Source organism: Pelodiscus sinensis, chromosome 2 (genome assembly GCF_052426305.1).
Source record: "Pelodiscus sinensis isolate ZL-2025 chromosome 2, ASM5242630v1, whole genome shotgun sequence".
Taxonomy (NCBI): Eukaryota; Metazoa; Chordata; order Testudines; family Trionychidae; genus Pelodiscus; species Pelodiscus sinensis.
Window position 1 is genome coordinate 104,247,747 of NC_143053.1, and position 23,635 is coordinate 104,271,381.

General features: G+C 40.9%; 1 long non-coding RNA gene across 1 annotated transcript in view; it reads left to right on the forward strand.

Annotated features, from left to right (window-relative positions):
• LOC102447874 (uncharacterized) overlaps positions 1 to 929 on the forward strand; it is a 193,673-nt gene extending 192,744 nt beyond the window's left edge. The window contains exon 3 of the long non-coding RNA XR_012900988.2: positions 626 to 929. This is a non-coding gene — a long non-coding RNA (uncharacterized LOC102447874). The remainder of the gene's footprint in view (positions 1 to 625) is intronic.
• The last annotated feature ends 22,706 nt before the right edge of the window (positions 930 to 23,635 follow it).

Here is a 23,635-nt window from a genome sequence, read left to right on the forward strand (position 1 = left end):
TAGAAAAATTTAACAAGCATACACAATCAGATTTAATCCATATTTTTACACTGTTTTCTGAGAAATTAAATAAAATATATTTTAAAAGAAAGCAAGACATGGGGCATATGCTGGGGGTCTTGCATTTCATACAAGAGTAGCAGATTCCCTTAATCCTGTTCAGCAAATCATCATTTTAATTACCACCCACAGATGTACTGAGTAGGTGTTTGGGCTCTCATCTGCTTAGATTTATGAATGTGCTTAGTGTTACACATTTACTGTTGTTAGTCCCATTTACTTCAAAGAGACTGTTCACAGTTTTTAAAAGTAAGCAAGTAAGTATTTGCAGGATCAAGGCATTACCGTAAACAGTAACTGGATTTGACTTGCACTGTATTTACAAAAAAAACCCTTTTATTTCCAAGATTCATTAATATTTTCACACACTTTTTCACCCCAGGTCAGTCTCTGTTGCTAGTCTGCTATGTTTGAGGTAACATTTCATGAGATTGTATATTTTTGTTTGTCTGAATGACTACATTGAACCTCAAGTTATGTTACATTTCCTTGACTGTCACAAATAGAATCAGCTCCAGATACAATTATGTAAATGTTAATAAAATAAGTTATTCTATTTCCACAGATGTTGTTCTTCATCTGGATGAAATCTGATTGTGGATGCTTGTCTCCATGCATAATGATCCAGAGCTAAAAGGATGAAAATGGCTCTCAAAGCAAAGAAAACACATTCTGAATCTTTACTGTAAATTATACACTATACAAAAATCAGTCCAAATTGTTCACACCCTTGGACAATTACAATATTATTATATTCACCATGCTGAGCATGTTGCAATTACAATGTTTAGCAGCAGTTTGCTTGCCCTGAATGAACCCTAAGGGAGAAATGTAAGCTTTACCGAACAAAAAATAAAAGCAGATGTTGGACCTGGCTTTGTTTTCTGACTCAGCAAGTGAAAATAACCACATAATGTGAGACCTTTTCGTTTATTTAGTTGATGTAGCATAAACAAAATATCAGCATTCATCAAATACTCAGTACACTTTCAGACTGAATCAAATGGTTACTTGCATAACTAAGAAGCTTGCAGGATTTTGACATGGGGGTCAAGAGAGCAATCCACATAGCAAGAATGGAAATTGATAAGGGAAACACTTAAATAATCATTCCTTTTATTTAAAGGGAAGAAAACTTTCATGTTTGCAACTCAGTTGTTGTCCTATTGAAGTAAACAGGAGATTTGCCATTTACTTCAATGGGAACAGGATTGTTACTAGCCCAGTGAATTGTATGTAAAATGCATTTCAAACATCATTAATATTTTGTGCAAAGTTACTTATCTCTTCTTTTTAAAGATATTCGCTCTTCTAGATGAAATATTTCCTTCCATGAAGAAAATTAAGTTCTGAGAACCTCATTTGGTTGTGATTCAAGAATTTGGAAGAATCAGCAGTTTAGTTAACTAGTTAAAGAGGTGAATGAATGCTGAATGCTTCCTGCTTGGTGCTTTGAGCTGCCATTGACATCAGAAACTGGGGAGTTGATGTTTCAGAAGAGCAGTATTAGAATACAGTAGAATGGTTGCCTAGATAAGTAATGGAATGCATTTTGGCCAATAAATTTCACTCAGGTCTGGCAGAATATAAAACCTGAGCTCATGGTTAATGAGCTCTCTTCAATCAAGTTAATCAAAAGCTGGATCATTGCATTTAGGTTTATCTGGAGCTTCTTCAGAGCACTACTGGATATAATACACTGCAGTAACTTAGCCTGGTTAGAACTAACAAACAACTACTCTGGTTAGGTCCTTATCTGATAGAAAGAGGAACAGGCTCCTGATCAGCCAAAGGGGGCAAAAAAGGAGAGGCGGTTTGAAAATCCTGACAGAATTTTTTTTCTGTAGAAAAAAAAATGTATTTCTGTAGAAATACATTTGATTGAACCAAAATGTTCTGCAGGATTGTGTTTATTCTGTCAAAAGTTTTGACAGAAATCAGGCAGGCAGCCTTCCTTGAGTTCTGCCAGCCTTGTCTCCCCTGGCTTCCTGGACAGCTGATTTCCAACTGTCTGGGCAGAGTTTCCTACCTCCCTTAGGGGGTAACAAAGGGAGGCAACTGCTTGGGGAGCCAGTTTTTATACTCCCCAGGCAGCTGCTTATCCATGTTATTTGATTCCCCAGGGAGTGTATAGTTGTGGGAGGCACACCAGAACAAGCAAAAGCCAACCTACCAAACCATTGTGGTTTTACTTAAATAGATTCCCCCCCGCCCCCTTACAAAATTGACTTTTAGATCCCAAACTTTTTCTTGAGAAAGAAATGCTGTTTTGTGGCCAGTTCTAGTTTAAAAATAAAAAAAACAAACTAATAAAACAAAAACACTTGGCAGTGAAGAAGCCAAGAGAATCCTGAAGTTCTGCAGAGTTTTAGTCTTCTGAAGACAAGAGTCCATCACCATATCTTTCTTTGCAGGACCGAGGCATTTTTTCAAAATGGTGCTTTCCTATGTTAGAGGCTGTAAAAGCAGAATGGTGGTTCTTCCTGCATTCTGAGATGAAAGAATGTAGATTTGGTTTTTGTGTGCATATTGCTGGCACTCAATACTAGCTTGTAGCATGATCTGAGTTTTGCCAGACTGAGTTTTTCACTTCCCAGTGGACTTGATCCTGGTCATATCATTAAACTTCCATCACAGGTGAACTTTTTGCAGCCATTTTGCTGAGATACCATGGATTAGTTGATTAGGAGGGGAGAGCCACCAAAAAAACTTTTTTTTTTTTTTTGTTAGGTCATGGTGGTGAGAGGAAGCTGCTACTGAGACTGGTCATCCTCTACTGCTTCTGTAATAAATGGCTTCATTTATCCCTGTGTTGTCACTTTTTAACCATTCATTTAAAATGTTAAAAAGAAGAATAGCAATACCGGTCTCCCTCTGTGGTCACATTGCAATTGTTTCTCCTGCAAGTGAGGAAATGTTAGCTGTATGTTGACAGAATTGAAGAAGGTCTTTAAGGACACTTCTCCCAAGAGTTAATTTAATAACCCGACCAATCCGCAAGGGATGGTATTTAAGGTAGCGACCCTCTCGCCGTATCTGATCACCGGAGAGTGTGAGATATTAGATTAAGGTGGCGCGTTAAATAAAAACTTAAGACTTGGTTTTAAACTGAAAACCACCAGACTATATTGTTGCAAAAATAAATTTAACAAAACAATACCTCAAATTAACCCAAGGGGGAAGTCCCCTCTTACACTAAGTGGACCAGGAGGGGAAGTCCCTCAAGGTCCCTATACCTACTACAGAGTCTACGACGAAGACGATTGATGGATGCTGGTGACCTACGACCCTAGGGCTAATTGGAAGCCTTTGGGGAGGACCTGCCGTCCCTCGTCGCTGTGTCCCTCGTTGGCTGATCTGGTGCTTGGCGACCTACGATCCTTTGGCTATTTGCTAGCTGCAGGAGAGGAACAGCCAAGGTGATCCCTCGAAGCAGGAGTTGAGATCGAAGACAGTCGATTCGCCTTCTGCAGAATTTCTGGTCCTCGACACCTCTTCTCGCGCTTCGGTGCAACTGGATCAGGCGATGGACGACTCTGGATCCTATCTATCCTAAACATAACCTAAAAATAAAACCTTAAACTAATCCCGACACGCCCGACAGACAGTCACGAAGACGGCCGACATGCGTTAGCCGACGCAACCTGCCGTACAAACATGATGACGGGAGCTATACTATTTAAAAGCTAAACTACCTTAACCTAACCTAAATGAGAGAACTGACCTTCCGTCAGGTTCTCTAAAGAAATAGCTTTACACGACCTTTCTCATTCTATCAGACCTAGGACAAGACTTGAAGGATATCTCTCTCTCTCTAACCTATCCCTAAGCCCGACGCCCCGACGCAACAGGTAACTGCTGCATGACAGAAGCTTTTATAGTTTTGGCTCATACGTATTCATGAACCCTAAGGTTTAAAATGATTGAACACTAAAGGATGCTCTTACGGCGTGTTTTAAACTGATTGGTAGAACAGGATGCTTGTGAATATTCATAAATCATGTAAATTCCAACAGGTGGGTGAGTTGCTATTTTCAAACTCTAACAGCTACCTGTGAACGTGATAGAATGCATAACTCAAATGGAAGCTACCAGAAAGAGTTCTAAATTCAAAATGGAGTTTCAGACTCCATTTTGAGACATTGCCAAACCTGCATATTTTTAAGTTTACAAACATTTCAATAATCGAATTGACATTGACATATGTATACAAGGATAACCTCCGTCTTTTAGCACTTATACAGATGTTTATAGGGGGCAATCTACATCAAGATCTTACATTTGCATTTATAATTTTACACTTCTCATTTAAATATCCATTTCTGCCTTACAGAAAGTGGATGTGTATGGCAACAAGGGCTTATATTTGTCTGATTTTGTATTGTCTTGAGTCAGCCCCACCTCCCCCAAACATTGGCACCACAGTTTGCACCTAACTTGCCAGCTGCCTTTTACTCAATTTACACATGAATGGACAGAATCCAGCACTCCCACTCTGCACCCCCTAATGTGGTGGAGGTGCTTTTTTGAAACTATATGCATTGTAAAGCAGCCTGTGCCCCTGCAGGAGTGCCATCCTCTACAACAGTTACATTCTTCATCAGCTGTTGGTCTCCTCAGGGATTCAAGTTACTTGCATTCTGTAATTGCCACAGAGACTAACAAAAGCTTTGGAAGGTAAAGTAGCACATTTGGCACTTTGCAACATCTAAAATACTGTGGTACCCCCAGCAGGTTATTCTTTTTGCATCCTGATTTACAGAATAGCCTCTGGATGGAACTGGGCCTAGTTATTTTCTTGCCAGTTCCGTAGGCATGGCTTTTTTGTTATTTTCAGTGGCCTCTGCTGCCTCTCTGATGTCAGTATCTGTTATACAGTAAGAAAGCTGAACAGCTACAAGATTCTGTCCTACCTTGGTGGTCTGGCTCACTTCCAACATTTACTGTTTGAGGAATTTCTTATGCTACTGTTACCTTTCCTTCTGTAGGATCTTTCTCCTTATTGGAAAAAATAGAATGATTCCCAGTCATTTCAAGGGGCTCTTGCTTCTGTGACCTTCAAATGTTAAATAGGAATTGACATGTCCTCATTGACTCTACCATGAAGAAAGCAACCACAGAAAGCGATCAGTTTGCAATTCTGTCCTCACTACTTAAACTGGTTTTTAAGGTACACATCACTGGAGTTATTTCTGAGTTATACCAGTGTAACCAAGAAACATCTGAAAGTACCAAGCATGTTGTGAAGATGGGAGTGTCCACTTGTGGATAGTGCCAAGTAATGAATAAAGGTCATGGGACCTAAACTGTAGGGCTGGAAACCCCTCCATATAAAACAAATTTACCACAGAAATGAAAACTAGGTGCCATATTAACACACAGCTGGCTGGAACCAGAGATCAACTCCATACAAAGAATAGGAGAGGCATTGTCAAACCTATAATGAAATCTAGGTTTTGGGATGCAATAACAGTGTATGCAACTACAAAATCTTCTCAAATAATTAAAGAAATGGATCAATACCATCTTGATAGCCTTAGAATCAGTGACTATAGGTGGACAGGTTCAAACAAATAAAATTTTAGAGAAACAAGATTAAAATCTACTCCAAGAAGGTAGATTGAAGTTGGAAGCCATGAAGTTGAAGTTGGGAGCCATGAAGTTGGAAGAATGAAACAGGTCAAAGACTGACTGAGTGGGCATCAGTTACTGCAATAGTTTTTAGGTTAGAAGAATTTAGTTTGAGAACAAATCCTAAGACATACATCAACCGAAAAAGAGACAGATGAGGAAAAAATATGCTTAATTGTTACAGGATATGTTAACCAAGATTGTGGAATCTCTGTCACTGGAGATATTTAAGAACAGGTTAGACAGACATCTATCAGGGATGGTATAGACCATGCTTGGTCCTGCCATGAGGGCGGGGACTGGACTTGATGATCTCTCGAGGTCCCTTCCAATTCTAGTGTTCTATGATTTTATTCTAAGGTCCAAAATGATATAGAAACTATGTGTGATTGTAACGCAGAGGAGAAAACAACAAGGATGAGTTGGATAAAGTTATGGGCAAGCAAAGAAGGGGTTTGGGCATGAACCAAAATGTTGTGCAATTGGTGGAAATTGGTAATATGAATAATTTAGTGACAGGTGGAACCATATTTCCTCTAAAAAAATCCATAAAGAGACATGGAACTTCCCAGATGGTCCTTGAAAGACTCAAATAACTCATTTCTGTATTTCAAGAAAGTTTTGCCACTCATTGGTTGTGCATGTGCATTGAGGGGAGAACAAATGGTTAGCGAACATAGCCTCTGCCCAGCTGAACTGAAGACTGAATGAGAGAGAAAGAAGAAGGTTAAAAGAAGATTGCTCCCCAACAGCAAATAATTAAAAAAAAAATCTAAAAACAAAAAGTGCTTTTCAGATAGAACTGACAAACAGGCTCAGTGTTCAAATGTAATAAAATGAAGAAAACCAGAACATTGATACTATGTGGGAAAATCATGAGTGCTATCTAGACTGTACAAATACATTCCTAATAACAATGAAATCCAAAAATCAAAGAATGCATTAGTGTTGCTACTGGGGCAGGAGTGGAGAAGAGAAAGTATAAAGTAAAAGCATATGAATGCTGGAACATTTGAAGAGATGAGCAAGAGGATTACAATCAGTTTTAGACAGAAGTAAAAAAGGAATCTTAAAAGGGGTATATTGACATAAAATATTGAAATGCTGAAGATGCCAGCTGAAGAGGTGAGTTTACAACCTCATATAAAACAATCAAACAGATAACTTTAGCAGTACTAGAGGCCCCCTTAAAGATGCAAATAGAATGATTCTTAGTAAGAAGAACAAAAGAAAAGATTGGTAGAATATTTTCGTGCTGTTTTAAATACATCAAGCCAAGTGATGTTCTAGAAACCAGCAGTGAAGATCTGCCACCAGAGTTTGATATGTTGTAGGAGCAATTACAATGGAACTACTTAGAAAAGCTCTCAAAAATGGGAAAACAGAGGGAATACACTCAAAAATGGGAAAACGGAGGGAAAGGATAACACTTCTAGAGAGATGCTTAAAACAAGTCACAAAAGAGCCTTCCAGATGTGTTTTACAGTTTTGGGTAGATTATAAAATGAAGAAAACAACTTAACCTGATAGAAGAGAAGCTCTATAGTAAAATTTCCAAAGAAGAGGAGCAGGCGGATTTAACAAATACAGTAACTGAAGAGTAATAAAATTACTCTCTGTGCTTGGAAAAATCATGCACCACATCATCCTGGAATGTATCCAGAAACAAATAGCTCTCCTACTTAAAGAGAAACAAGCAGAATTGAGAGTACTGAGATGTGTAGCCTATATTATTTTCAGACATGTACAGAAGCAAGTGTGGAGTAGCAAGCCCTTCTTGTGACCAGTTTCATAGGTTTCCAGAAGGCATTTGACAGCATACACGGAGAGAGTCTTTAGAAAATGGCATATCTGAGAATACCAGCAAAAATAATTAGAATAATCTGGGATCTATATGATAATGCCAAATGCTCAGTCAGAGATGATAACATCAGCTAGTGGCTTTCAGTGACAACTGAAGTTACTGTTTGTACTGAGCATTGACTAGATCATGAGAAAAGTAACCACAGAAAACAACCAAGGAATGTTATAGGGAGCTATCATAAACTCCTTTGGCCAAATTCTGACGCCTTCCGTCATATTGAGTAGAGTCTTTGTCCTCAGATAACCACAATGAAGTAATTTGAACCAATTGTTGAGTATCGTACTTACTCCGACTCTGCTCTACATTTGTCTATAGCACTGTTTCTTTGCTGTGGCCCCACTTTGAGAAAGCTGTTAACAGGCTGCTCCAGTTTGTTTACCTAATGGATCCACAGCCACAGAGCCTCGTGGCTCCCATTAGCCGCGGTTCACCATTTGCAGCTAAGGGAAGCTGCGGGAAGTGGTGTGGCCTGGGCCGCTGCTCCCCGTTGCTCCCCTTGGCTGCAAATGGTAAACTGTGACCAATGGGATTTGTGAGGCTCCATAGCTGCAGAGCGGTTAAGTAAACCAGAGAGGCGTGTTAAGTAAACCTATGGCCCACTTTGAGAAACGCTAATTTATATTAACATCAATTCTTTGTACATACTTTGTCTTTTATGCCTCTTGTAAAGAGGAAATAGTTTTCTTTTCTAAATCACAGATTTTTAAAGAAGAGCTGCAGAGAGCTGGTAAACTTGTCCCCTGCTTTGAATGAACAAGAACATTTTTTGTGGTTCACATGTCCCTCACAGTCTTATTTTGTTTTCTACCGCAAAATATGGTGAATTATACAAATGCTTACTAATTCCCATCTATCACTGGTCTCTGCAGGTGACTAGCCAGCCTGTTGGTGCTGGATTAATGACAGAAAACAGATTTTATTGTCCAAGTCAGCTCTGAGTGATGGGGTTTTCTGCAATTTCCCATGAAATCCAAGTAATGTACCAATTGAAATAGTTTGTTTATAACCCAGGCTGCTTGCTGTGAGCAAATTAAAAACCATACACAATTCTTTCTAGAGATCTACAAAACAAAATGATAATATGTTCTGTTTTCCTAAATTCCACACCACTGAGGACATTTCTCTTCAATCCTAGTGTAAATATCAAACCCTCAGAGCAATCATTTTCTTGGACACCCACCAGCCTCTCCTTTCCCCCTGCTGTATCAAACCAGTGCAATATTAAAACTTAAGAAGGAGTTCTCCATGAACCAGCTGTGCAAGAATTATTTTACAGTTGGATGCTAAGAAGTTAGCACGGGTTGACATTTGCTCAACAAAAATCTTTAAGGATAACACAAAACGTATTCTTTAAAAAAAAAAAAAAATTCAACCCAAAACTTCAAAACAACCCTTAATCTTATTTCTTTAATTGTGATAATGACTATAGATTTAAAAACAAGTTCCAACAGATCCATAGACTCAGATAGTTGGTTTATAAATTATCCTTTTAAAAATATGTAAAAGGAAAAAAATATGCCTATGTTTCAGCAAAAATCACTATGTTATTTCCTTCTTCATTCAGACACAACTGATATCTTTTTGGGCAGTGCTGGTCTGAACTAGTACTTATTAAAAATCAGAGAACTAACACTCCTTGACTTTGATAGGTTTTGGATTGGAGCTTACTCTATCTGAATAAAGAAGACAAGCTCAGGTGCTTTAATGCTCCCATGTGTACATAAGAACAGCCATACTAGGTTAGACCAATGGTCCATCTAGTCCAGTATCCTGTGTTCTGACAGTGGCCAGTGCCAGGTGCCCCAGAGGCAATGAACTGAAGAGGTAATCATCAAGTGATCCATTCCCTGACTCGTATCCGGCTTCTGGCAAACAGAGGGTAAGCACCACTCTTGCCCATACTAGCTAATAGCCATTGATGTACCTAGTTTCCATGATCTTATCTAGCTCTTTTTTGAACTCTATTAAGGTCTTGTATTCTACATTTACAGTTAGAGTCTTAAGGAAATCTTTATTCAATAGACAGTCATTATTTGGGGTGAGTGACTCAAATTGACTCTTGACAATCTCCAGATTCTTATAACTGAATGTTATACCAGGTCAAACCACCATCGATTAAGTGCAGAGCCTACTTGTTCAAATGACAGCATGTATTACAGAAGGAAATAATTCTTCTCTGTAATGATGGCAAATAGACAAGGATTTTTGTTTGCAGATATGTTGTTTATAGGGCTAGTTGACATAGGGTAAGCATTTTCCATGACAAATTTTCATTTTGTTCAAAATATTGTAGATTTTTTTTCCCAACATTTTGATAAAATAAATAATTCTGGCTTAGTCTGAAGTTATACTAAAAATGTTATGAAATTTTCCCCCTTCACTCCTTTCTTTCTCCTTTTTTGCACATATTTCCAAGCTGTTTGGGAGGGGCAGAAAAGGAAGGAGTGAGGGAATGGAGAAAGGAGAAAATGTCTCATTTTTTATCAAGAAAGAAGTACTGATATTTTCTGCCTACATTTTATGCCAACTTTTTTTTTTTATTAAAAGGAATGTCCTGATGAAGATCTTTTAAACCAGATCTACTTACTTCTTCCATGTTATAGTAGGGGAAACTGAGGGATAGATTTTAAATGATTTGATTAGGGTCAGATACTGTCATTAAGGCATGTCTACACTAGGAAATTACTTCAAAATCATTAAAATCAATTTAATAACTCCTGAAATAACAAAATAGCATGCCCTCACTAAAGCCTTGAAATTAGTTCAAGGCAGGCAGGCTTTGTTAATGTGAATACACTACCTTGACTTAGAGCCACAGGAAGCACTAGGGAGTAATTAGTTTGAATTACTCTGGGGAGTAGTTATTTCGAAATAGTGGCACCGGAGCATCTACACTACCGCTATTTCAAAATAACTATTCTGAAATTAGCATTATTCCTGGAAGAAAGCAGAAGTACAGATTTTGAAAAAAGTGGCCCATTATTTCAAAATAATGGTCTTGGTAATGTGGACGCTCCTCTTATTCATTCGATGTAAGGGAGGTTATTTTGAAATCAAGCCGTAGTGTAGACCAGGGTTTGGTGAACTGGGAAGAAAACCAAGTAATCTGATTTCTAGTTATCCTGCTTTAAGAATAGTCAAAATTTGGGGCGTGTGATGAGGTGTACCAGCCCCACACTGGACTGGGAAGGGTTAATCAGGTCTCCCTGTCTGAGAGAGTCCCTCCCCCATAACCCTGCTGGGAATGCTAACTATTGACTTGGTCTGCTGGGCCCTGCTACTGACTTTGGCCTCTAGGCCAGACTCTTGCATAGGGGTACCTGGGGTTGGTATCACTCACAGAGTGGAGCACGTATTGAGGGGGCTGTGTGTACCCGTCCCATCACAGGGGGGGAAGGGAGAAGTGAACTCTTGTTTTACCTGAATCAGTTCATCCATTTCTACTGGTATCACTTCTTCCAGTTCTGCTTTTCATCACTGTGGTTAGATGCCGTGCTCACTATTATGGATACCTCTTAGCGCTTATAACTAGAATGTGTATGTGGTAGGGGAGCACCTTTGAAAATGTATCCGTTCTCCTATCATAGAATGCTCACTAACCTTCTAAGGACTTGATCCTGAGAGGTAGGGAGCCACTCTGACTCTCTATTGATTTTAATAAGCATGACAGGAGCTCAGCACCCACCTCTTAGGCTCAGGTACTAAAGCGGCTGCCAATGGGATTAAGGTTTATAGGCCATGGTCAATTCACTGGAGTAACATATATGATAAATATATTTTCTGTATAATTAACTCAAGGGTACATTATCAATAAATGTTTAATGATTCAATTATTAATAGGTAACTGTTGTAAAGAATATTTGAATATTTCACAAGCTAATGCACCATGTACAGATAATTAATTATGAATCATTTAAGCGCTAACTAGTATTTAGGAAGCGTGTTAATTGCAATTTAACTTTATAAGCCATTCTTTTAAATGCCAATCAGTCATTTGTGTTTCTGCATTATTGAACAAAAAACTCAAAACCAATGAAACAAACAAATAAAAAAAGCAATTACAGGGGAGATTTTATAGCTCTAAGAACTAACAATGGCAGGATGAAGGAGCCTTTTTTTTTCTCCTGTACATTATCTTCCTGTTGATTCAAACCCAACCCAAAGGGGATCAAAATTTGTCACTATTTTACAATGTGAAGTGATTGTGGTTTCGATTCTTTTTTAAAATGGAAAAGAATCCACATCCCAAATTAAATATTATCACTGGTATCCTTGTCTGCAGTCTGAGGGGCCAGGGACAGAATGAGAATGGACCACTTCTAGCCACTACAAAGTCATTACCCACAAAAGTCTGATTGTGCCCCACCACAGTCAGTGGGAATTTTTCCCTTGGCTTCAGTGAACTCTGGATCAAGCCCTTAGCTGGAAACTCTCCACTAAAAAGACCTCTAATATTTGTCTGTAACTACCTCTGATGTCCAAACTACTCTCCTCGCAATACAGTTAAGGGTTGAATCACATATAGGGCAAAGAGGAGAATTTTGCATTTCCCCTCTCATGTAGAGCACAGGGTGTGGTCTTCAAGACCTTTCACATGCTCAACATTCTTTCCTCAAGAAAACAAGATTGTGTTGGTGAAAGTGAGCATGGCTATCAAAAATGGTTAGGGAATAAAAAAATATTTTCAGGGATTCCTCAATCTTTAAGTATGCCCCTAAGACTTTCTGTACCAAAACACTGAATAATTTACACTTGCTGAGGATCAAACTTGCTGAGATTTGGTGGTGTGTGCGCTCTTTCTGAATATTTCCATTCTATTCCTATCTTCCATTCTATTTGTCTCATTTTCCTTCCTGTCCAGGCATTGTTTCTGTACTAAGATTACTGAAAAAAATTAAGATTCAATTTATCATTTCAAATTATATTTTATCATTGTAAATAAGCAAAATGGAAGGTGAACAAACCACCCAAATGACATTTAAATAATACTATTTGTGGAAGAAAAAATTCAGCTTAAGATATATTAGTACTACACTTTGGATGGGATTATTTTGTTGAACAGAATATATTATTTGTCCACATACAGCACTTGGCCAGAATTTTGACTCATAATGTGTCCATTTAGCATGTCATACTTCATAACTATCTCATATTTATGGTGTGTTTTATGCTTCATGCAAGATATATGAACATAATTGTATTTTCATATTTCTACAGCAGGCTTCTCCTAAGAGCTATATGTGATTCATTCCATTATGTAATTGTGAGGCCCAATCCAGTGAGACACTGAATTCCCACAACCTTTGCTGAAAATGCAATGATGTCAAAGGATTGGGCTCTTTAATTTCTGACCAAGTTAGATATTTGCTCATTAATAATGTGGAAGCATGGCGTTTCAGGCAATATGATATCTGTCCACACATGCAGGTTTTTATTTCTTTATTCTCCCACATCCCGGTACTGTATATTTCTCTTGTGCTGTGTTTTCTTTCTAATCTGCTTCATATTGAAGTGAATATTTAAAACAAGTTCTTAGTTTGAGGGGAAGTGTAAAGGGACACATACATCTTAAATGCTTCTGAGTAGCTGGGTGTGAGGAATGTCTTTTTTTTGTTTTGTTTTTTTTCATTTCAGGTGCATTCTGAAGTCTGCCAGCCAATCTTGATCGATCTCCTGTGGCTTGGCCCTCCGGTCGAGTCACAAAGGCGGTCCCAAATGAGCCTCTTTTAAAACTCAGCTCTTTGTTCAGGCTCCCAAAGAAATCCTGTCCTTTTCTTGAGGTTTGTATCACTTTACCTGTGACTGGTAGGGGAATCCAGGCACATCCACTACTGTGGATTCCAAGCCAAGCAGACAAGTATGGAGGATGCATCTTTTTCATTTTAGCTTGCCAGTTCTTGCGATTGGTGAATTATATGAGTGTGGGCCCCTGATCAGGGAAACACAAGGGCTAAATGTGTCCCTGTCACAGGCAGCATTTTGTACAGAATCTTCTTTGTGTAAAGGGGTGTGAAGGTGTGACGTTGATTTAGATGCCTGTCTGGAAAGGCAGGTGAAAGTTTGAGGGAGGAAGGGGACAAATAAACATTGTTTTTCAGAGGAAAAAGTCCATGATAGGATCTCTACCTTTAACAAAGAACTGCCTCTGTAAGAGGTTATCTTCAGCTTCCCACATGATTAGATCCGGATTCTAGGGTCATCTCCTGACAGACAGAAAGTTCAGTGGTGAAATCCATGGTGCAGCAAACTTCCAAGAGAAAGTGTATGAAACCAGAATAAAACCAAAATAAGAAGATTGTTTTAAGTGTCCAGTGTGAAAGGGACTGTTTATGACCTAATTTCTGAGTTTTCCTATTTAATAATTTTCAGTGTTCCAAATGTATTTCTTTTTTTTTTTTTTTTTTTTTTTTAAGGAAAAACCACACTGCCTGCCCCTCCATTTTGTGAATTGTTGGTCTCATGGGTTTAACCTTTAGTACAGGGGTGAGGAACCCTTTTTGGGTCGGGGGCCACTGACCCTCAGAAATATCAGTCAGGGAGCTGCACACAAGTGAGGAAAAAAAAACCTTTGCTGATGTGGCTGCCCAAATGAGAAGGAGAAAGACATGCCCCACATTCCACTTGTGTAACAGAGCCCGGGGGGAGGGGAAACTAATAAATTTTGTGTGCACCAGACCTGCGGTGAGGCAGTGCAGGGGGGCTGAAGTGCCAGAATGGGTTCCCCAGTGCTGGGGGAGGCCCCTGAATCTCATGGGGCCAGATCCAGGCAAGCTGGGGGCTGCATCTGGCCCCCAGGCATGAGGTTCCCCACCCCTGCTTTAGTATATTTGTCTAACAGGACATGATTGGGGAAAATAATCAAAATTGTAGAAATACTGATGAAACAGTCTTCAATTCACTATGGGGAAGAATGATCAAAAGTGCTTGAGTCACACAGGTGCTTTTGAAATGTGTAGGCACTTAAGTTTCTGAGTAAATGAGCTAAGACCTCTAAATCACTTAGACACGTTAGAAAATTTTGTCCAATTTCTCTAACTACAGACTTTTCGAGTGGAGACTGACGTCTAGATATTAAGGAAATCACAGCCAAAGCTGGAATAATATGCTGTATTTGGAGATATATTGTATTACTGTATTTCCAGTAAATATGGCTGAGCAAAGCTTAGTCAGTATCTAGAAAGTGAACCGGGTGTAATGCTGAAAGGACTTGCTTAAAGTTTATCAGTATGATTGAGCTTGACTTTTGATATTATTATAATAAGTTGATGTCTTCTACCTCCATGGCCCTTACCTGCTTGCTAGTGCCAAACTGAATTATGGAGGCTAACTACACCATAAAGCGAGAAACTCATCATTATGCATGTATGATAGAATTCCCTTTATTCAGATGAGCTTTTGTGAGGTCTCCTTTATTTCATGTTCAAAAGGTCCTGTCCTGATCTTGGTTTCCTAGGCTGAGGTATTCCAGATAACGTGCACAAAGGCGATGAATGCACAAAAGTGGAAAAAGAATTTAAGGGTCCCATGCAAAAGTTCACCTATTGCATAGAAACACATTCCAGGGATTACAAAGCTATCTGTCTTCTGGATGCAGACGCTTTCAATTTGGTGACAGTAATAATTCCACTCATAACTCTTTGCTAATGCATTAGCATTAACTATAATTTTTGCCTTTCGACAGACTCTGCAGTATGTGGCATGATGGTTTCTACCCTATAATTGTAGGATCCTCATTAATCAAAAAGAATATTATGACATTGTGAGCTCACAAGAAAGACAATTCATGACTGACACAATAAAGGCCCAAATTATGCTTCTTTTGATGATTAGAGGTGCAAAATTGCCTTTTTTCCCTTGCAAAAATAGGATTTAGCAGCTGTAAGAATTATCACAGTATAATGAAAGCAGAGGGTGTTCAGACACAACCAACACAAGATCTGCTTACAAGAGACCTTTATTTCAGAGAGAAATTAAAATTTCAAAGCTGTTTTTGGTGGCATTTTTATTGATAAGCCTGCATTTAAATCAGGATCTTGAAAAATGTATGAGATTCACATTGCTGGAACATTGCGTTTTAGAGTTCACCGCTGTTAGTCTTAAAGATAACAGAATTTTATATACTGTTTTGGACAGTTTCCAAGATATGTTTTGACATATATAAAATGATTAGCACTCAAATATACCTGATAAGATATATTCTCTTATACATATTCCCCTTTGTTCTTAAGAAGCCAAAGGTTGTTTATCACATTTGAATTATAAAGATGAAAAAAACAAAAAAACCTGCAGAGCTAAGTGTCTTCTACTGAAATTAGATAAAGCCAAATGCAAAACAGTTGGGGTCCATGGTAAAATTATTGGGCGTAGCACTCATTTGAACAATGAGTAACTCCAGTAGAATGACATGCATGTAAAACGCGGAGCAGTCCTGAACCATAGAGTTTTCTGGACCAGGAGAGGTCAAGGATCCCCTCCCAGCTGTTGGCTCTGCTCCTGTCCACTGGACCTGCTGCCTCCAGCCCTACCAGGGCTGGGGCTGAGCTCCCCTCTGCTGCCTCTGGCCCGGGTAGGAATGCATTCCCCACTGTGTTGGGCCTGGCTTGGTCTGTGCTGCCTGGCCCCCCACTGGCTGGGACTGTGCTTCCAGGTACCGGCCCCACTGCTTCTGGCCTGGGTCGGGTCTGCTTTCCCCACTGTGCAGATCCCGACTGGGGCTGCGCTTACAGCCTCCACCGGCTGCCTCCAGCGCCTGCTTCCAGCCTGGGAGGGGCAATGCTCCCTGCCACCAGCCCTAAACGAGGCTGTGCTTCTCACTGTGCTGCCCCATTGCCACCAGGGCTACACTCCCCACCACCAAACCAGCCCCTGAACTTGGCCGGCCAGGCCTTTCTGGTTCAGCAGTATCCATGGCCCGGCCAGACTAGAGAGTCCTGGATTTTAATGGTTCAATCTGCAGTGAGCTGGAAATAACTTTTCTGCCCGAGAAACCCACTTATGTTGCATGAGGTTGTATTGTATGTATGTTTGGCGGTATGCATTCTCACTCACGGCAGTGCAGCCAGATTAGTCTAAATGATGGGGTCAAAGTTTCCCACCCACCACGTATTAATACCTGTTCACTTCTGCTCAGACATGTATGAACATTGAAATGTCTTTCTGCCTTTTCTTATTTAAGGAAATTGAAAACATATGCTTTAGAAGTTTCTTCCTGAATGTTTTTTGAATCAGGGAAAGAGCATATAATATGATGCTTATGTCTGTTACTTCAGAGATTCAGTAACAAGCAGAATCTTTTGAATTAATTTAGAATATAGGATAAGGGATTTAATTGATGATCTTAAGTGCTCTGGTTACCAGAAGGGAGGCCCCTGACACCATATCTGATCACCGGTGATTTCTCCCCAAAAGAAACACGCTTGGAGTCCAGATTAAAGTTCACTAATATATTGTAAGAATTTAAATTGACAACTGCATGAACAAGAACAAGAAGAACAACCAACAAATCCAACCCCCACCCCAAAACAGAAGAGAAGAAAGACAGAAAGATCTCCAATACAGGTAAGGTATTTATACATTACAAAAGTCTCTGTGTTGCTTATGGTGGTACTGGTGCTTGTGACCTTCTACCTTTGGGCTCAGGTTAGTCCTCAGGGAGGAACTGCAAGTGATCCCTCGCAGATGGATCAATTGCCCTTGGTGTAATCCTAGGCTGTTGCCACAGGAGCCAAGGCTGATGATGAATGGTGGTACAGTTCTGGTATGATTCTCATTGGGCCTTCACCACAATGGAGTGTTTCAAGGACGATAACAATGTTATGGTCCATGGTGGGTAGAGATCAAACACCTCTGCTTGGTGTCTCCCAGATCACCAGTGCTGAGCCTTCGCTATAGCGTGGTGTGGGAACCCACCGCAGTTGTGAATGATCCCTATGTCTTTTCCCTCTGTGGCGCTGTCAGGTTGGAATGCTACTCTTGAAGGGTAACTGTTATTGGATCCTGATCCTTTAATACAGGAAAGTAGGCCCTCAATGGCATAGATGCTCCCTCTCTGACACACGTTGTCCTCAGACACAGATGGAACACTGACCACACCCTCCCCTTGGGTGCAGTACTTTTGTAGAACCTTTGGCAGGAAAACTTGTGTAGAGTGGTGTGCACAATTTTGGGCTGGGTGCAAAGGATCTGCATGCCTGGTGCAAGCCTCTTCGTGCCTTGTGCACAGCTTTTGCGTGCCATGTGCATAAGTTGGTAATGAGCGCAAATACTTCTGGTGGGAAACAAGTCCAGATCTTTCCACAGAGTTCTGATGGTAATCTCCATTTTGTTTTCCAGTCACTGATGACAATCGCCATTTTAAGTGTGCACCTTACCCAAATTCTGTACACAGCAATTGCACTATAACCATTATGAACACATCAACATTATAACATTAGAGTCCATCTAATAGTCGCCAGTGTGTGGTGGCTGATTGGATCTGTTATACATAGGATGAAATGAATGGTTTAGAAAGACTAACAGAAAAATAGTAATTTTCATTAAGCTTCTATTTCTAATTGCTTGAAATTATTAAAATTGTTATTGGCTTTCAGTGAGAATTTGATGCCTAATAATTCACTTACAAGGCCTGTCTGAACCTTGGGAATAGCTAAATACCTTTGTATATCTGGTTCTTAGCATTTAATTGGTTGTCACATGCTGCACTCATTTTGCTCTTGGGGAGCCAGGGAAAAGGCTTATCCAGGTCTTCTCCTGAATACGTGGGCGTAGCCCTTTCTGAGGTGAGATGAGAACAAAAATGCACAACCCCTCTAGATGCAAGAGATTTATGTAAATGCAAGTAGTATCCCAGCACTTATCATCATTCAGCTATGGAAGCTATTCCAAAATGCTTATCCGTTTAGCCTTCCCAGCATGAAAGAAGCATATGGAATGGAGAATTCCCATGAAAGGGCAAGAAAATACTGATCCCACTCAGATTTGAATTCATGGTCTTTACATTAGCATTAGACCTGTCTTTAATGACCCCCCCTTTCTGACTGTCACCATAATATGGTTGGAAGTGTCGCACCCTTAAATCATAGCTATGCTTTCTTACAGTATTACTCTAAGGGTTTGTCTACACAGCAACATTATTTCAAAACAACTAGCGCTATTTCAAAATAACTTAGGGTATGTCTACACTACCCTGCTAGTTCGAACTAGTGGGGGTAATGTAGTCATCCGCAGTTGCAAATGAAGCCCGGGATTTGAATTTCCCGGGCTTCATTTGCGTGAAGCCGGCCGGCGCCATTTTTAAATGCCGGCTAGTTCGAACCCCGTGCCGCGCGGCTACACGCGGCATGGAGTAGCTAGTTCGGATTAGGCTTCTAATCCGAACTAGCTGTACTCCTTGAGGAAGCCTAATCCGAACTAGCTACTCCATGCCACGTGTAGCCGCGCGGCATGGTGTTCGAACTAGCCGGCATTTAAAAATGGCGCCGGCCGGCTTCATGCAAATGAAGCCCGGGAAATTCAAATCCCGGGCTTCATTTGCAACTGCGGATGACTACATTACCCCCGCTAGTTCGAACTAGCGGGTAGTGTAGACATACCCTCAGGGTATGTCTACACTACAAAGTTAATTCGAAATAACAGTAGTTATTTCGAATTAACTTTAATAGCGTCTATACAGGCAAACGGCTATTTCAAAATAAATTCAAAATAGTGGAGCCCTTATTTCGAATTTGGTAAACCTCGTTCTACGAGGAGTAACACCAAATTTGAAATAGCTATTTCGAATTAAGTGCTGTGTAGACACTTAATTCGAAATAGGGGGCCTCCAGCCCTTCCCAGGGAGCCCTGGTGGCCACTCTGGGCACAGCCTGGAAAGCTTACTCTCCTCTCCTCCAGCCCCGGAGACATTAAAGGGATAGACCCTGGTCACAGTGCCTGTGCCAGCTCCAAACCTGCCAGCCCAGAGCCAGCAGTGGCCACCAGGGCCCCTGACCCAGTGACCCAAAACATGAGCCAGCAAGCCACTGGCAGCCAGCCCTCCACCACTCCCCAGGAGCAGTCTGCCAGCTCGCAGGAGCCTGACAGGGGCTGGAGAAGGTGGGCACCTTCCTGGTCCAGGGTGGAGATCATGGACCTTATTCAGGTTTGGGAGGGATGCCCCCAATGTCCATGATCTCTGCACTAGACAGAGGAATGTGTCTATGGCAGGATAGCTGCCAGCCTGGCCACGAAAGGCCACATGCGAACCCAGGAGCAGGTTAGCATGAAAGTCAGGTTGGTCAGGCGAGACCCCCCCAACCCTGAGCCCTGAGATTCCCCTCCTCGTTCTTCCTCTTGCTTCCCCCTTCCAGCTCCCTTCTCCCAGGTTTTCCCCTCCCATCTCCCACCCTCTCTCTTCCCCACTCCCACCTCCTTTTCCCAGTCTCCCCAGAGGTTCATCCTCCCCACCCCCCATTTTGTTCAATAAACCCATTTTCTATTTTTGAACATGCGTGCCTTTTATTTGACATCAGGAAGAGGGGCTAGGGAGGGGTAAGTGGAAGGATGTGAGGGAGGAATGGGGCACGAGCCCTGGTGGGGAGTACTGGGGCGGCTCTGAGGGCTTCTTTTCGGGGTGGATGTTCTCTCTCAGGGCTTCCTGGATCCTGACAGCCCCCCGATGGACCCCCCAGATGGCAGCCTGCAGCAAGTGCAGCTGGGCGGATGGCAATGACCCCACGAGACACACCGGCGTGCCCAGGGGCAGCTCTGTCTCCATATGGCCTGGTGCTGTGGTGTCCCGAGTGTGGGCACTTAGGGCACTCCAAGACAGGACTGCTTTGCTGTCCCTCGTTGAGATAGACAAGCAAGAAGGGAACCCTGAGAACTGTCTGTCTGTGGTGGGGGTAGGGTCTCTTTAAACACGGAGCTCAGTTAACCTCAGGCAGCAGCCCCACACACTAAGTTCTAACTTGAAGCCCTGCCGGCACTGGTTCCGGTCAGCCTTAACTTTGGTCCGGGGTCCACTCAGTGTGGACGTGCTATTTCAAAACAGCAAAATGCTATTTCTAAATAGTTTTTGTGTATAGATGCGTTATTTCGAATTAGCTTAAGTCAAATTAACTATTTTGAATTAAATTAATTCGAAATAGCACTGTAGTATAGACATACCCTTAGTCTTCATCTACATAACAGGCAGTAATTTGAAATAGTGTTGAAATACTATCAAGCTGGAAGGCTTCTTACTCCAACTCCTGTAATCCTCATTGTACGAGGAGTAAGGGAAGTTGGAGGAAGAGTGCTCTATTTCCAAATAAGTGCTGTGTAGACGCACCGTATTTCAAAATAAGCTATACAATTGATGTAGCTCAATTGGTGTAGCTTATTTTGAGTTAAGCCCTGCTGTGAGACATACCACCATGTGAATTGTTTTGTTTTCTCTTTGTTGGAATAAGGTAAGATTGCCAAACTTGCAGAATCTGGGGTTCTATTTTAGGGTTTTCATAATGTATTGGAGGTAGTTAAATAAAATGAAGTTGGAAAAAAAGAAATTTCACTCATTAACAGCACTAAGGAAGATCTTATTTTTTGTTTTGTGGTTTTTGCCATGTTCGGAGACTTTGTGCTTTGGATTTATGTCCTTGTCAAAAGTGCAAAAATGCCACGAGGAAAGTTGTTCTTTGCAGTACTTGTGGCCAGCCCTGAAGCTGGAAATTGCTATATGTATTACTTGTACTGCATCTTGTTCGAAGGGCCCCAATCATGGACCATTGTGCTAGATACTATAGAAACACAGAACAAAAATATGGTTCCTGAGATAAGGTAGGTTGATTACAGTTTCAGGGCAATTTAGCAATTTCAGGAGGTTTGAACAGTTTAGATAACAATCCATACTGTTGCATGCTTTTCCAAATGGAATGGCAAATCCTTGAAGTTTGCTCATTCATAACTGTTACAAAAGTTTTAGAGCCTCTTGATCATATGTAAAGATGAAAGCCAGATCCTTATGATCCATGCCTCATAAAGGAGGCGCAGATGCAATAATGAGACAGATAATTTAGTAAGCTCATTTCTACCAACCACCTGCTTCTCAGTGGCTGTCTACCTTGCTGAAGCAAAACATGAAGGATCCTGAAGAGAGAGGAAGAGGAAAGTTATCTGTAGAGTCCATGTTGGGAGCATGAGAGTTCTGGTCTGAGAGGCTGTTTGTTTTAGATGTTGAAAAGGTTACTGTTTTTAGGAAAGAGACAGATGTTTGGGAATCCAATCTCCCTTTATCTTCAGTACCCCTGTTCCTGATGCTGTTGTGCTTTCACCATAGGAAACTGGGAGACATAATTCCTCCCATCTGTGGTAGGGACTGTAGGGAAATGGCGACTCTTGCTGGAGAGTGCATGGGACAGACAAACTCGGACCTGCCCTCGCTGGGGAAAATGTATCCCTCCCTTGGCTGTGTCCGCTGGAGCTGCAGCAGCCATAGAGAGGTGCTTCTCACCTGGCCCCAACCTGCTGTGGTTAGAGAGAGTTGGGGTGGTCCTCTCTCCCTAGGGCAATCTGCATACTGAATCCCTTATCCCCAGCCCCACCCCAGAGCAATGATTCAAATAAAACATGTAGATTTTCATTTATTTTCCAGAAAACAAAAATTAATTGAGGTAAGTGTCTGGGTTGAGTAAATCTATGTAAGTATGTATGTATGTACCCACCTACCTACCTACCTACGAATGATTTTTATTGTGCTACCATTTAGAAAAGTCTTTTTTTTCTAGATCTCACTGCACCAAAGAGGTGATATGAAAATCTTTGGTGACTTATATTTCCTCAGTGAAAAAAAAATTCCATTATACACATTACAGAGTTAAATTCATTTAATCCAGTTTAATGTCCAACATTAAACTGTGTATCATCGACAGAAATCTTTATGCTGTTCTGAGATACTTCCAGGCTCTGATTTCTGTTCCTTATTATGTAGAATGTCAATTTGAAGTGCATCTTCAAGAGCAGTGATGCAATTCACCTTAGCTTAACTTTATTTTCATTTTTCTGTCCCAATTCTTCTTAGTTCCTTGCCACAGAGGGCTAAGTCTAATTCTGCTCAGTGACATGTATCCCAATTAAAGCTAGTGCTATTAAAAATGCCACTATTTGCAAATGTGCTTATAGGCAAAGGGTTTTGAAGTGCAGAAAGTCCTGCATTTCAAATGTTGTGGAGGCTGTTATTTGCTTTGCTCACACACACATTGTAAAGCAGACATCTAAACAAGTAACCTCTCGTGTTATTTTTCTGGGTCTTTATGGCTCCAGCATGAAATGCTTACACCTTGTTTCAATCCAATTTTTTGAAGTAACTTTTCTCTCTTATCTCTCTCATTTTTGGAGCTCCTGAAGTCCATTATGTGAACATCAGCAGCTGTACAGATGGGTCAAAACCTGTCTGCCTGTTCATCAGATTAGAGTGATGCACCATAATTCAAATGCCTTCCTTTCCTATGAAAGTTATTGGTATTCTCTCCACATGCAAAGAAATAAATTAAAGTGTTAAAGTAACTTGGCAAAAAGATTCCTGAGCGCAGAGAGTTCCACACCTTGATTTATTGTGTATCTGTAGGGCAAACAAATGGGGATGAAGACCTGAATAATAGATGTCCCCCCTCTGTCAAGATTGGATGACACCTGGTCAGTTGGAGATGATAGAAAGCGTTATTGATGATTACTGCTATGTTAGGGTGGGTCTAGACTCCGTCGACGGAGCCATGTAAATTAGTTTATTTGGCATAGTCAAAGAAGCGGGGATTTAAATAATCCCTGCTTTATTAAAATAAACATGGCTGCCGTGCTGTGCCGACAATCAGCTGATCCGGCACAGCGTGGCAGTCTAGACATGGCGCAGTCGACAAAGGAAGGCTTTGTCAACCACTCTGGTATGCCTCATGAAATGAGGTTTACTGGAGTGGTCAACAAAGGCTTCCTTTGTCGACCACGCCACGTCTAGACTGCTGCGCTGTGCTGGATCAGCTGATCATCAGCACAGCATGGCAGCCATGTTTATTTTAATGAAGTGGGGATTATTTAAATCCCCGCTTCTTTGACTATGCTGAATAAACTAAT